This window comes from Prosopis cineraria, unplaced genomic scaffold, assembly GCF_029017545.1.
Source record: "Prosopis cineraria cultivar Desert tree isolate PC_DT_omini unplaced genomic scaffold, ASM2901754v1 PC14, whole genome shotgun sequence".
Taxonomy (NCBI): Eukaryota; Viridiplantae; Streptophyta; class Magnoliopsida; order Fabales; family Fabaceae; genus Prosopis; species Prosopis cineraria.
The window spans coordinates 2,165,859-2,179,839 of NW_026555345.1; the positions used below are offsets into that span (position 1 = coordinate 2,165,859).

Consider the following 13,981-nt stretch of genomic DNA (forward strand, 5'->3'; position numbering starts at 1 on the left):
ATAGTTTAAAATTTTACTCAATATAATTAATTATTTGTAAACTCTGTCATCAATAAATTAAGAAATAATTAATTATATTGAATACGACTTGCATTAGGTAAAAGCCCATGTGCTGACTATGCCAATAAACCCCATATTTTGACTCTTTTCTTTTTTAGCAAACCTATATTTTGACTTTTATTTTGGGAGGATGAGGCAGAAATAGTGAAATACTATTATACAAAAAAAAAAAAAACACTGAAGGACCTTGAGTTTATGAATCGATAAAAAAGGGCCAATACTTATAAAGTAGAATTCATAAGGATGAAAATACCCCTAACACGATGGGCGTTGGGAGCATACTTCATCAGTTGTTAAAAAAATATTTTCCTGTTTGCTTTTTCTTCAATGCCCTTACCCAGTCAAACAATTAAAAAAGTGACACGCCGTGATTTTGATTTTTGATCTTCCTATAAGATGTGAATTTCGATGTACATCAGCTTAAGCATGATTGATAAATGAAAAATTATTTTTTATAAAAAATTATCTAAAAAATAAAATATGAGCATTTTCTTTTTTTAGAAAATATTTTTCTACTTACCAAACAGTATATATATAGGTAATGAAGCTCGCTTCATTCTGCAAATTAAAAAATTAAGCTGAAAAAAAATTTGAAAATGGGGGGAAACAGATCCTGCTTGAATGACTAAAATCTCCAAATCAATGTTACACTTACATCTCTTTCGAAACTGTTTTAGGGTTGAAAATCATAACTTGCGCGTTCACATTTTTCGGTTACGTCAGGATTTGAAACACCTTCCAATTTATTTATTTTCACGAAGTATATCATATTTGAAAGGAAAGCCTATTGTATATCTCATCAATGCTTTGATATGATCAAGCTGATGACAGATTATTGACTTTGTTAATTGATTTGCTAATCCATAATAACTTGCACTGGCAAGTATATAATCTTCGCTAGCCATATGCATTTATGACCAAATTTATAAAGAAGTGGCTGACTTGTATCTACATCAACCACATGTAATATAGTTTAGGTTTATTCAAATTTTAGTGCTATATTATGTTTTTCAAATATAAGACATTTTTTACGTTACGCACACCTATGAAGAAAAATAGTTAGTAAGCATTAAAATTTCAATTTTTTCCTGCTTAATTTGACTTTATATGTATGGGAATGGGAGCGTGTTAATGAAACACATATAGTAAAGTAATTTTAATATGAGAAAAAAATATATACTCAAAATACTTATTTCTAATCAAATTAAAATATGTCAATTTTTTATATATTATTTATTTTATAAAAAAACTCTCAATTATTAATATTTTAAAATAACTTGATCTGTTTTTTTTACTGATTTTAAAAATAACTTTTTTCTGCCTGATTGGGCAAAAATATATTAAATGCATAAGAATAGGTATCTAAGTGTTCCACATTTTAATATACTACTAGGAGCCTTTTAGATAAAAAGATATAAATTTTCATTAAAAGAAGAAAAAAATTTAGATACAAATATAATTAAGGGTAAATAAGCAAATTATCTCTTGAACTTTAAGTTAAATAGCACCATAAATCCTAAATTTGTTTATCATGTAAATTATTTTCTTAATTTTTGAAAAATGTGCAATATGACTCTTGCCATTAACAAAAGTTAATTTTAACCATTAATTAACTAGAAATAACAAATAATGACCTCAAAAATTAAAGAAAATAACTAAAAATTACAATAATGGACATAAAAATTACAAAAAATGACCAAAAAAAATGTTGGTCATGTTTTGTAATTTGTGAGATCCTTCTCTATCAATTTTTGGTTAAGTAATTATTAAATTAACTTTTATTAACAGTAAGAGCCAAATTTTATCATTTTTAAAAATTGAGAGAACAATTTATATAATAAATGAATTCATAGTTTATAGTACTATTGAACCTAAAGTTTAGATGATAATTTACTCATTTATTCTATAATTAATAACTTCCCTAATCTCCATGATTTTGACAATTAGGTGTTTTATTTAGCTAGGGAGGGAGTATTTCATAAGAGGTGGAGTAATAATCAATCACTAATCTTCCGTGTAAATGTAAGGAAAACTTCAAAAGTCCCTAGTTGACATTGGCTGGTTACGCTAATTTAATAAGCTGCATTATTACCTCTTTATTTCTTTTTTTTATTCGTTTCCATACCTAGACAAGCCAGATCGTTGTGATTTTATCCAAGGTTTTTATTTTGTTTTTTATTATATAATTAGATAGATCGATATCCATACTAGTTGGGGAAAGAAAAAGACAGAGATCCATATTAATAGTTGTCCACAAGGAAAAGTTTGGCAGATAAGAAAATGACAAAATATTAATTAAGGTGGTTTCTGAGCATATATACAAACAAAATTGCCAGAGATCAAACATTCAACACCACACCAATAAAAATATTACAGTTGAGCTAAGTCTTTAGCTATAAAATGATATTGAAAATGATATGTATAAATAACAAGGTCATATGTATAGTTTAGTTTATAATTTTCTCTTATAATTATGTATTTATCTCTCTTTAATTATATGAACTTCATAATTGAAAATTGATATAAAAAATTCTCTCAATAAGTGTTTCTCCTCGCCGGATCTTACTTATGCGGAAGAAAATATTTATTCATTGTTTAAATAAATACTTATACATTTTTGGAGAGTGATTTGCCGTTCTAAAATATATGACACTTTAAAAAAATTATAATTTTTATTAAATAATTTTATTTTAATATTATCATTTATCTCTCTCTATTTAATATTAATTAAGTGTAGATTTAAGGTTGTTAAATGGAGGATATTTTTAATTTTTATATTTTTATTTTAAAAAAATATAATCAAGTGCATTTAAGAAGATTTATTAATATTTAAAATTTTATTTAAAAGTGTTTTATAATTTAAATGGAGGGAGTATTATTAAATGATGGCCAAATATATATATATATATATATATATATATAGCATTATCGAATTAAAGTTGACTGTTATCACATTCAAATAGAAGTAGCTTTTGTAATATAACTTTTTTTATTCACAAGATTTAAACTGAGCCCTTCCATTGGCCTTAGTTATTCCATCTCTTAAAAAATATAAAGTATTTAGTTTTTAATATATAATTAACAATTTTTTAAACATTATTAATATTAATAAATAAATTAATCAATTATTTATATTTAAGTGAGATACCTTATTAAATAAGAATAATTATAAAAAGATGATACAATTAGCTTGCTTATTAAAAATGCAATTCAATTAAAAATAACAGAATGACTGCCAGCTTACCATCAATATATAGTGGCCAATGTTTACTCATATAGAGGGACAACTTAGTGGCTTTAAAAACTGTATTTAAATAATTTATTTACAATCCACTAAATGCACACAAATATAAAACATTTATGTGATATGAAAAATAAAAATAAATCACAATCTCATTTTAAAATCATAGTCACATATCATATAAAAAAGTAATTCCTTGTGACTTTATAATCCAGGCAAAATTCAAGAAAGACAGAAAGAAAAGAAAAGGCACACAAACACAATGAACGAAGGCTCTTGAGCATTTATAACAGGCCTTGGTTTTGTTTCAAACTTGGCATGTACACCTCAAGGGATCTAGATTCCATGATTGTAGTTAATTACTACAGTTATGGAGTGACTTTAGATATGCAGTAAAATCCAGAGTTTCTATTACATTAATGATTTGGGTGATCTTGTTATAACTAAAATCAATCACACTTAATCCAAACCTCTTCTTCTTCTTTTTTGCTGCGATCACCTGCCTAATTCCCTTCCTATTCGGTGCTAAGATCAAAGAGCATTAATTGGAGAAGAAGAACAACATAGCACTGTTTAAGAAAGTTATCAATTTTAGCCAGGAGATAGGGTAGAGATTTATTCCATGATATTATTTAGGAGATTTGAATGGATTTGGATTGATTGTTTCCTAATTTTAATTGCAACAAGATTATCCAAACCATTGATTTAATAAAGAGCCTAGATTTTGCTACATGAGTAAAGTCACTCAATGACTTTAGTTACTATAGTCATGGGATCCAAATCCACACCGAGCTTTTCCTTCAATATATATAGAAAGATGGCTTCTCCTCCAAATGCCAAGACACTTTCACTTCATTCTCTGTTTTCTCTTCTTCTCTTTCTGATATGCAACTCTTTGTTTAGATGTGTGCACACACGACCAAGTAGAAATAATTTTTTAAAAAACAAAAACTGTGTGCAAACATACATTTGGGGTATGTTTGTGTGGGTATGTGTGCGTGTATGCATATATATATATATATATATATAGTTATATACACACAAGTATTGCTGAATAATTGAGATTTAGGCATTGATGAATTATATGCAAACAAATTGAATTGTTCAGTTTGATCTTTTACATCTATAAAAACTCAAACTTAAAACTTTACTTAAAAGATATCAAACCTTTTCACTTAATCCAACTGCAGCAGTTGCCTAACATCTTAAATTTTGTATGATACATGACTTATCTAACGTCCAGCTATATATTTATATATCTCAATATATATGGCATGATCTATTACGTCGACATGCTCTGTGTCCATAATTTTTTAGATTCCATCTTATTTCTTAACTGAACCTCTTTGTAGCATGTTCATGGAAGCATTGCAAGAATCAACTTTGCACCAAGACAAAATATATAACTCAATATTTCTTATCCGTGTTCATGGAAACAAGATGACTCTTGCACTAAGAATCAGCTTTACATAGTTCGATATGCTTATGCCAAAAAGCGAAATCAACTGTCTATAACTAGATATGGTGATGCCAAAAACGTGAATCAACGTTACATAGTTCGATATGCTTATGCCAAAAGAGGGAATCAACCTAATTATCTAAATGCACATGGTGATTACAAAGTGGACCGCACAGAGGCATTCAAAACAGAATTTTTTTCACTTTGGATGATATGTACGTAGGGAACAAGATGACCCTCCAATTCCCTATTGAAGAGTTTCCACACTTCCTCACAAGAAAACAATCCGATTCCATTCCTTTCTCAGCATCAAAACTTCCAAGCGTCCTTCAGCTTTTCTCAGTCCTTCAAGGTTCCCTCAAGGGTCAACCCATGAGAAGCACACTTGAACAGTGTGAGCTTCAACCTTTAAATGGAGAAACCAGCCTCTGTTTCTTCCTCAGAGTCCATGATTGACTTTGTTCGCTCCATTATCGGTCCTAGCTCTCGTTTGGATATTTAACAACCACGTTGCCTGCAGCCTCAAGTGTCCCATTGCAGAACTTCGCTGTGATGTAAATCTCTGCAGATATGTGTGCTCCTAAATGGGTGGCTTGCCATCCATCGCCATACCTGATGGACCCCATGGCACGGGTGACATAGCATTAATGGCAACGAAGCCTGAGGATGGTAATCATGAGCATGGTGATATAGAAGGAGCCCAATACTTTCAATCCAACGTACCTAAAGACCCATTGCAACATATTGGAGGTCCAATAACAAGAGCCCGAACCAAAGCTATGAAGCAAGCCTTGTTCAATCTTGTGCAAGAAGTTCAAGAGCTTGGAGAGCATTGGGGCACTCCCCTCAAGTTCAAAGGAAAGCATCTATACGTGTATAATGTATTTAAGATCCAAACTCATGAAGAGTCAAGCCCAAGAGATGCAGACCTTAGCCCAATGCAAGGAAGACTACAAGTTGAGCCTCTTGCATGCAAGGAGGCATGAAACCCTAGTAAAGAAGTCAAGGGTGGCGTGATTTCAAATCCTTTATCATCCCTTGATTGTCTCCTAAATTATTTCCTATTTTAATGGTCCTTTGATTTGATTTTCTATTTTGAGTCTAGTCAAAGGTTAGAATTAATTATAATATTAATTTCTAAATTTTGTAATCCCATAATTTTAGAATCACATCTCCTAAATTATGTGGCTGAATATTTTATCATTATTTCTCCTTTTAGTATTAGGAAATTAGGGTTTTAATTTTAGGAAATATTTTTCTATGAGCCTATATAAATTAGGCATGCTCCCTATTGTAAACAACACAGAAGTTGAATGAAATTATTCATTTTAGAGTTTATAACTCTTGTGAGCCTTAGTGCTTTGTGGTGGTATCCCGTGTGAGAAACCGACGTGATCAAGAGCGTGATCAACTCTTGTGGTGTCTTCGAAGGTTGAGGTTCCTAGAGGCAGGTGCTCTAGAGGATCTTCTCCTTGATCATTATCCTATTGTTTACTTCATACCTTTCTTTATTTCCCTCATAAATTTCGCCTCTTTCTTTTTGTTCTTGTGTTTTTGTTGTTTCAGGGTTCTGTCCCTAAACTAGCACGATTCTGCTTCCGCGTCCCTATCAATACCCCTATGGTATTTTCTTCTGTCACTTCATAAGCACAAGGAGCAAGATCTTCAAGGTCCGATTGGGTTCAGAGAATAATGGTGGAGAACAAATGGAAGCTCTGGGGATTTGTCACCTGGCGACGTCTGAGTGGAATCCTGATCATGTTTTGTTCAGGCAATTGGAAATCAAACCGGGAGAATATCCGGTGTGTCATTACTTCCCTCCCAAATATCTTATATGGATTCCTCTTCCTTCCAAAGCCACCATGTGAAGTGTGAACTGTGAAATGAAGACGACATTTTAGCGTCTTTGTTATTACGAGTGCGTGGAATGATATATGAACGCAGCTAGTGAGATCTCAGTGTTGTACAAAATGTATTGTGGTATGGATCACTTGCATGTATTGTTCATTGTCTGGTTTCTTCATTATCTTGTTCAATATAGGTAAAATGTTGTAACCTTTCAATTATTGAGAATTAAACTGTACGTAACTCTTCATGCCCGAATCAATTCCACTAGGTAATAAATAGAATGAGATTGAAATAGAAAAGCCGCGGCTTATGTTAAAGCCAGACTCTTTCTTGAAGGGGAAATGAGAATTAAAGACATCATGAGAAGGTTAATATTAAATTAAAATTTTTTAAAGATTTTCAGTACTGAAACATAAGAGGATGAATGCTAAATTTAGGAACATTTATTTATGATAAGATTCTGATTTGAAATAAATTTTTTATAAGGTCTTTAATTGTTATTCTTTATTTTTTTCAAAAGGAAAAAAAAAAGAGAGAAAAGAAGTTAAAAGAAAAGGAATTAAAATGCTCAAACTCAACCAATTATACGAACTAATTCTAGAATATTCATAAAGCGATTATAGCAAGGTGCTTAATTTTTAATTAATTTACAAATTAAATATTTAATGACTTAAGGCTTAAAGAGTTTTTTCAAAAGTAATTGTAGAATGTTCACTAACAAAATATTCACATCCATAGCAAATTTAATCCTATAATCTTATACATATAGGTCAAATTTTTACTAACTTGACAAATCTTTATTAGTCAACAATAAAATTTTATATAGCATGCTAACTTCGAGTTTTAAATATAAGAGCTAGTTGTCAAGTTTATTTCAATTTTAAATTAAGTTTTAATTTGCCCTACGTAAAATAAATTTGTTATTGAGCACAACATGATCTTGTTCAAGAAACAATTGAGTTTGTTATAATCAGTTGTAGATTGCACATATTGTTGCTCAAAGCAAAGATTTGCCAAAGAATAAGCGCAAGTTTTTCGAAGCTTGGTTTCATGTAGTCAAAGTTTGCTTAGTTTCGGGCTTTCTCTCCCTCTCAATTCTAAGCAAATGATCTCTCCCTTTTGTCTTTTTCAGAAGACAAGAGAAATTTCTTTAGTTTTTATATAGGAATCATATTATTAATTTTTTATTTTTTTATCTTATATTAAATGTTTGTGAGAGAAATAATAGAATATATTTAACAGGATAAATTAAAATTAAAAATTTATTAATAATGAGCTTTAAAAGTTTTTCTTAATTCTAATAAAATATATTAAAAATAATTTATAAATAAAAATAAATAATATGGCATTATTTTGATGCGACAATACATTAGTCAAATATCTATGATCACATGCCACCAGTTTTCCGTCCTACAATAAAAAAATATACATACATATATATATATATACATACATACATATATATATATATATATATATATATCTCGAGGTCACCAATCTTGCGGAAATTGCGTTCCAAATTCCAATAAAAAAGCACATGTGATTCGTGAGAGGAGTCAGACTCTCTCCCATCAAGTTTTTTCTTGTGTCTACTTGTTATCTGTCTAAAATAGGCTTATATTTTATATAAATCATCCCTATAAAATCCCTCACGTAAGCCTTATCCTTATATTTTATCTTTCTTTTTGTTTTTTAATCCAATTATATCTTATATCTAATAAAGAGAATGGTTTTAAAAAAAATAATTAATTTAAATTAAGTTTTAACTTTTAAGTTCCAAACTCTCATAATTTGTAAATCCATTGCTAAATTTTATAATTTTATTATAATAAATTTATAATTTATTTTTAAAATTTTTAAATAATTAAAGAATAAAAAAATTATTTTTTATTAAAATTTAAAATAAAAATTATAAATTCATCACAATAAAGATATAAAATTAAAAAATAAACTTGTAAATTTTAAAATTTAAAACTTAAGACTTAACTTAAATTAATTAATTTTTTAAGACATTTCTATCATTTTCTCCATATTATTATATTTACTTCATCCTTATGTAAAAGATATTCATTAAGATTTTTTTAAATCTAAAAATATAAGGGTTATTATAATTTTTTTAGAGAAAATTTCATTTAAAACCACTTGATTATGCTTAATAAAACGAAGGTCCCTTAAATTTTGAAGATTCAATGTAGACTAGGATTATTGAAGTGAAATTAAAATGTATAGTAAAATAACCTTATTGTCCCATGCACCCTTTAATTCTCTACCACAATTGTTTGTTCTTCTATATAAAATTATTCATTGACTTATAAAAGTTGTTTGTATTATTATTAAATTTTAATTTTATTTCAAGCATTTTAATTATGGTAAAATAAGTTATTCATTTTCTGATATGAAGTTATCTATTTGACATACAAAGATTGTTTATGTCATTACTGAATCTTAATTTTATCTCAAGTGTTATGACTATAATAAAATAAATTATTCATTTCTCTATATTAAGTTGTTAATTGACTTATAGAAGTTGTTATCTTGTTACTAAACAATTTTATGCAAAAAAAAAATGAATAACTTACTATAGATCAATGAATAATTTCATATAAAGAAATAAACAATTTCAATAAAAAATAAAAGGAATAAGAAACAATGAGATAATTATATTTTATATTTTAATTTTATTTTAATACTCAAAGTGAATTTTGAGAGTTTAAAAAAAATTTTTTATCAAGTGTTGTCAAATGATTTTAAATAAAATTTTTCCATTTTTTTTAACAAATGGACAATTTTACCCCTATTCTGTCTTGGAAACAAAGGAAAGCTACTCACTGTATTAATGTACTTTCGAAACATGCATTATTTTATTTCTTCGCCCATGCTGTCCCTTCCTTGTAGAGTATTATTTTCTCTTTCTTCGTCTGGATTTTAATGATATCCTCTCTCTCCGTTTTTATATATAAAAAAACTGTATTACGTAATTCAAAAAATTAATTAATTATAATAATTATATTAAAAATAAAAAATGAATTAAAACGTCCTGTATTATATATATAAAAAATTGTATCACACATTGTTTCTAATTAATATAAATTAAGATAGGTGATTCAGAAAATATCTAATAAATGCTTATTAAAATAGATAATTTTACTTATAAATTAAAATGCCATGTGTTATATAAAAAAAATTGTATGACATATTATTTCTTATTAATGTAAATTATGATAGGTGATTTAAAAAATATCTAACAAATGTTCATTGAAATAGATAATTTTACTTATAAAAAATACAAATTAAAAGTGATATTTTCTCTAACAATACAAAATAGAAAAAGTAATTGATTCCTTCATTAGATAACTTAGATACATTTTTCTTAAAAATTTGATTAGATATATTTTTCTTGAAAATTTGATCAGGGGCAAAATGAAAAAAAAAATATATTTTTAAGTAAATAATTAATTTTTATTAATATGCGTAAATTAAAAGAATTATGATATATCAATGTTATTAGACTTGATTGGATGAGTAACTTTCTTTAACAAAAATTTTTATATGTTATTAGACTTGATTGGATGAGTAACTTTCTTAACAAAATTTTTGTCTCATTTATAAAATCCGAATTCTCAATTTTACTTAAAATAATTAAATAATATTTTCACGCACTTAGTACTATAATCAATGAAACGAAAGGGAGACAGTATACTGTAATGGTTTGACGCCAAATAAAGCAATTAGAGGGGACTAAGTGTAATAAATATGCGATGAGTAATGGCCGCTTGCGCCGCTTAGCACGTAGCGTTCTTACCAAGAAAGTTATTAATTATATCTTCCCCTTTGCATTTCTTGTTTGTTAAGGCAGACTTATCAAAAAACCTAATTAATGTTTTCATCAAAATCTAGAGTAATAATTAGAGTACTGTTTGGGAATCGGAGGAATATTCTTTTCTCTTCGACCTTTTACTCTCGTTGTACTATTTATAAGTTATTTTTCACATGTTTTATTATAATTAAAAAAATTTTAAATCTCATTAATTTTATATTAAAATTAAATAAATTTTTATTTTTATTTTTAATAAAAATAAAAAATATTTTTGATGGATTTTTTAATATTTTATAAAGGCATAAAAATAAAAAAATGTAAAAACAATGAAATACTTTAAAAATAAAATTAAAATTAATTTTCTCAATTTGTTCATGAAAGATACCCCTGCAGTAATGTTATAACTTTTGTTTGGATGTCTTGATACTTCCATACTTATCCAACTTTTGTCTTCATGCAAGCTCCCCCCACCCCGAGAGGGGAATAGGTTTTTGTCATGAGAGGGTTGTAATTTTTTTTTTGGGACATAATTAAGATTCATATATGTTTTGAGTAAATAAGTAAATTATTTCTCAAACTTTTAATCCAATGGCACAATAAACCTGAATTTATTTATTATGTGAATTGTTCTCTCAATATTTAAAAATGCTATAATATGACTTTTGCTGTTAACATAAGTTAATTTTAACAGTTAATTAATAAAAATATTAATAAAAGACTTCACAAATTATAAAAAAAGACCAAAAATTATAATAAATGACTCAGAAATTACATAAGATAACCAAAAAGTTTTATTGATATGGCAACAAAGTGTTGCTAAAGTAATAATGTTTGATAATAGTAAAAATTTTGATCAAAGTTAATCACAAATTTAAGAATTAATTAATTAATTAATTGATAAAAAACTAAAAGACCTTAACATAAATTCACAACTCTAAGACCAAAGAGTCTAAGACAATGTTTTCCTAGTTTGTGCGGTTGTGACTTGTGTGTGTGTGTGTGTTTTTTTTTTACTGACTTCTAATTAGAGTCTCCCCCCACCTTCCCGTTGAGTTAATTGGAGTTTTTTCATATGCATATGGGTTGTACGTTGCAGTCCTAAATCTATCTTACCGTTATTGTCTTTGATAATTATGATAATTAGAGAAGTGCCAAATATATTGGCTGATAAAAAGCGCCAAATCTAGCCAAAAGGGAAGAAAGTGCCAAATAATATTTTTGGAGCAACATAAATGAAAAATAAACTAAAATATGAATGTAAATAGGAAGAATTACAATTAAATCCCACACAATAAAATTAATTACTATAAGGTCCATTAATAACTGAATTAAAGTGTATTGATTTCAATTATCAATAAACTTTACAATAATTAATTTTTTTGTGTAAAATTTTAATATAATTGTCCCATGTAAATATTCCTTCCCGGGCCAAACAAATTCCCACTAAAAAAATGATGCCCACACGCATATTGAAGATTTGAAGTTAATTAGTAGCATTTTAAAATATATTTCGACTAAACCTCCTTTTTTCCCCCTAGCCTCTTCAAAAGTAAACTCTGCATGGAAAGTGCCAAACCAAAATAATTTTGCAACGCACACGAAATATTCTGGCATCGTCACACGCTACCGTAAGCACGTGATGACGATCGAAACGTAACGTTTCGAAATTATACTAAACAGATCATTGTTTTTTGAATGATACGATAATATGATTGGTTTAGATTAAACATTGTTCAACTTAATCAAAAATATTTTTATCTTCATACAAATTCTAACGAAGACCTTATATATATATATATATATAAGCGATCATAAGATGCCAAAATTAATAATAATTTAATTCAAATCAATTTTTAATCACTTAAAATATTTCTGTTGCTTACACTTTTTTTTTTTTACATCAAGTTGGATCATAATTGTGGCTGTCTCTTTTTCTCTCACTGTTTTATTTTTTTCGGCAATAATTTGCATTTTCATTTTCAATATGATGTTGAATTGCCAATGAATTAGAGTCAGCTATTTAAAAAATTAAGAAAATAAATTAAAATTTAAAACCAAATTAAAAAATTCCAGAAAAAATTTAATTGATTTTGATGTTCCAACAACCAATCACAAATTCAAAAGGCACAGGCTGTTTTACACCTTGTCCGCATCTCTAGTCCTCTAATTTCTTGTTACGTATATGATTATCAATGCTCAAATAAGGCCAAAATCTGGTTTTCACTTTTTTTACCCAAAAAAAAATTCTGGTTTTCATTAGTATATTGGTGGTAGTTGTAGATAAGGATAGTGATAATGTAAATAACTGCTCTCTCATTTTTTTTATAAGAGACGCTTAACAATTTTCACATAGATAAAAAAAATACTAATTAAAATTAGTTATTCTCTCTATATTTTCAATTACTTTTAAAAACTGCCCTTAATAAAATTTATTAAATGAGTGGAGTCTTGTCCCTCTCAATAAAGTCTCCCTTTTAAAAGTACACAAAATCTTTTATTATAATGGATCATAAAAATAAAAATTAGGTTGAAGGGGTAAGGTAAGTGTAATTGATTATTATAAACTCAATATAAAATTTGTCAATAATTTCCTAAAATTAATATGGGGTATTGCATAAGTTACAAGAGCACTCTTTTAAAAATAAGGTTGTGCAATTTTTAATTAATTCCACCCACCAAAATAAAAAGAAGTATTAAATTCAGTTAAAGTAATATAATTTTTGAAATATTTGCTTTTAAATAATTAAATCAATATGATTTTAAAATCTTTACTTTTAAAAAAGTAAATCAATATAATTTTAAAAAATTATACTTTAAAGAATTATTACGTTTTTCCAAGAATATCTTGTCTCAATTTCTGCACTTATGAATTTTCAAGGGCGATGAGATTATTAACTTACTACAAGTTTTTTGGTATTAGTTTAGCTTTGTTTTAAAGGTTGTTTGGGTAACATCAAAAACATACTCAAACCATATTTGAGATATGTTTTTATCAAATCTAACAAATAGTTGGATCCTTCAAATATATTTTTATCAGATGTAAATTAAAAATTAAACACACGCTTAATTTGTTATTTTTTAATCTCCATGTTCTGAGTGTGTGTATGAGAAATAGTTTTACCTCAAATAATGTGCTTTTGTTAGTAATTGTTAAATATAGCGTGTGAGATGTGGTTAAAAAATGTATGATATTTAATTTGGGTAATTCATATTTTTAAATTTACATTCTAGTATTTGTTACTTCTAAATAATTATTATTTTTAAGATGCTTTCTAATAAATATTATCTTCTTTAGTTCCTTCGTTATAATCTTCTGAGGACGAGGGAGTATGATTTTTCTTAGTCCTACTTCTCTTCACATCACATTTCTTTTTATAATTTTAAGCCATGCATTCATATCAAATTTCAATAGTATAGATTAATTTATACTTTTAAAAATTATCAAATTTAATTGGACAGTTAATCATTGTAACTTATTAGAGAGGTACTCCTCCATTTTTCTTCAACGCTAAAATACGAGTAAGTACGTACACACACATATTTAAGGGCTTTATAA

The 13,981-nt window shown here is 27.3% G+C and overlaps 1 pseudogene; it reads left to right on the top strand.

Annotated features, from left to right (window-relative positions):
• The first annotated feature begins 4,991 nt into the window (after positions 1-4,991).
• On the top strand, positions 4,992-6,628 carry LOC129292764 (BURP domain protein USPL1-like; annotated as a pseudogene).
• Positions 6,629-13,981: the final 7,353 nt, after the last annotated feature.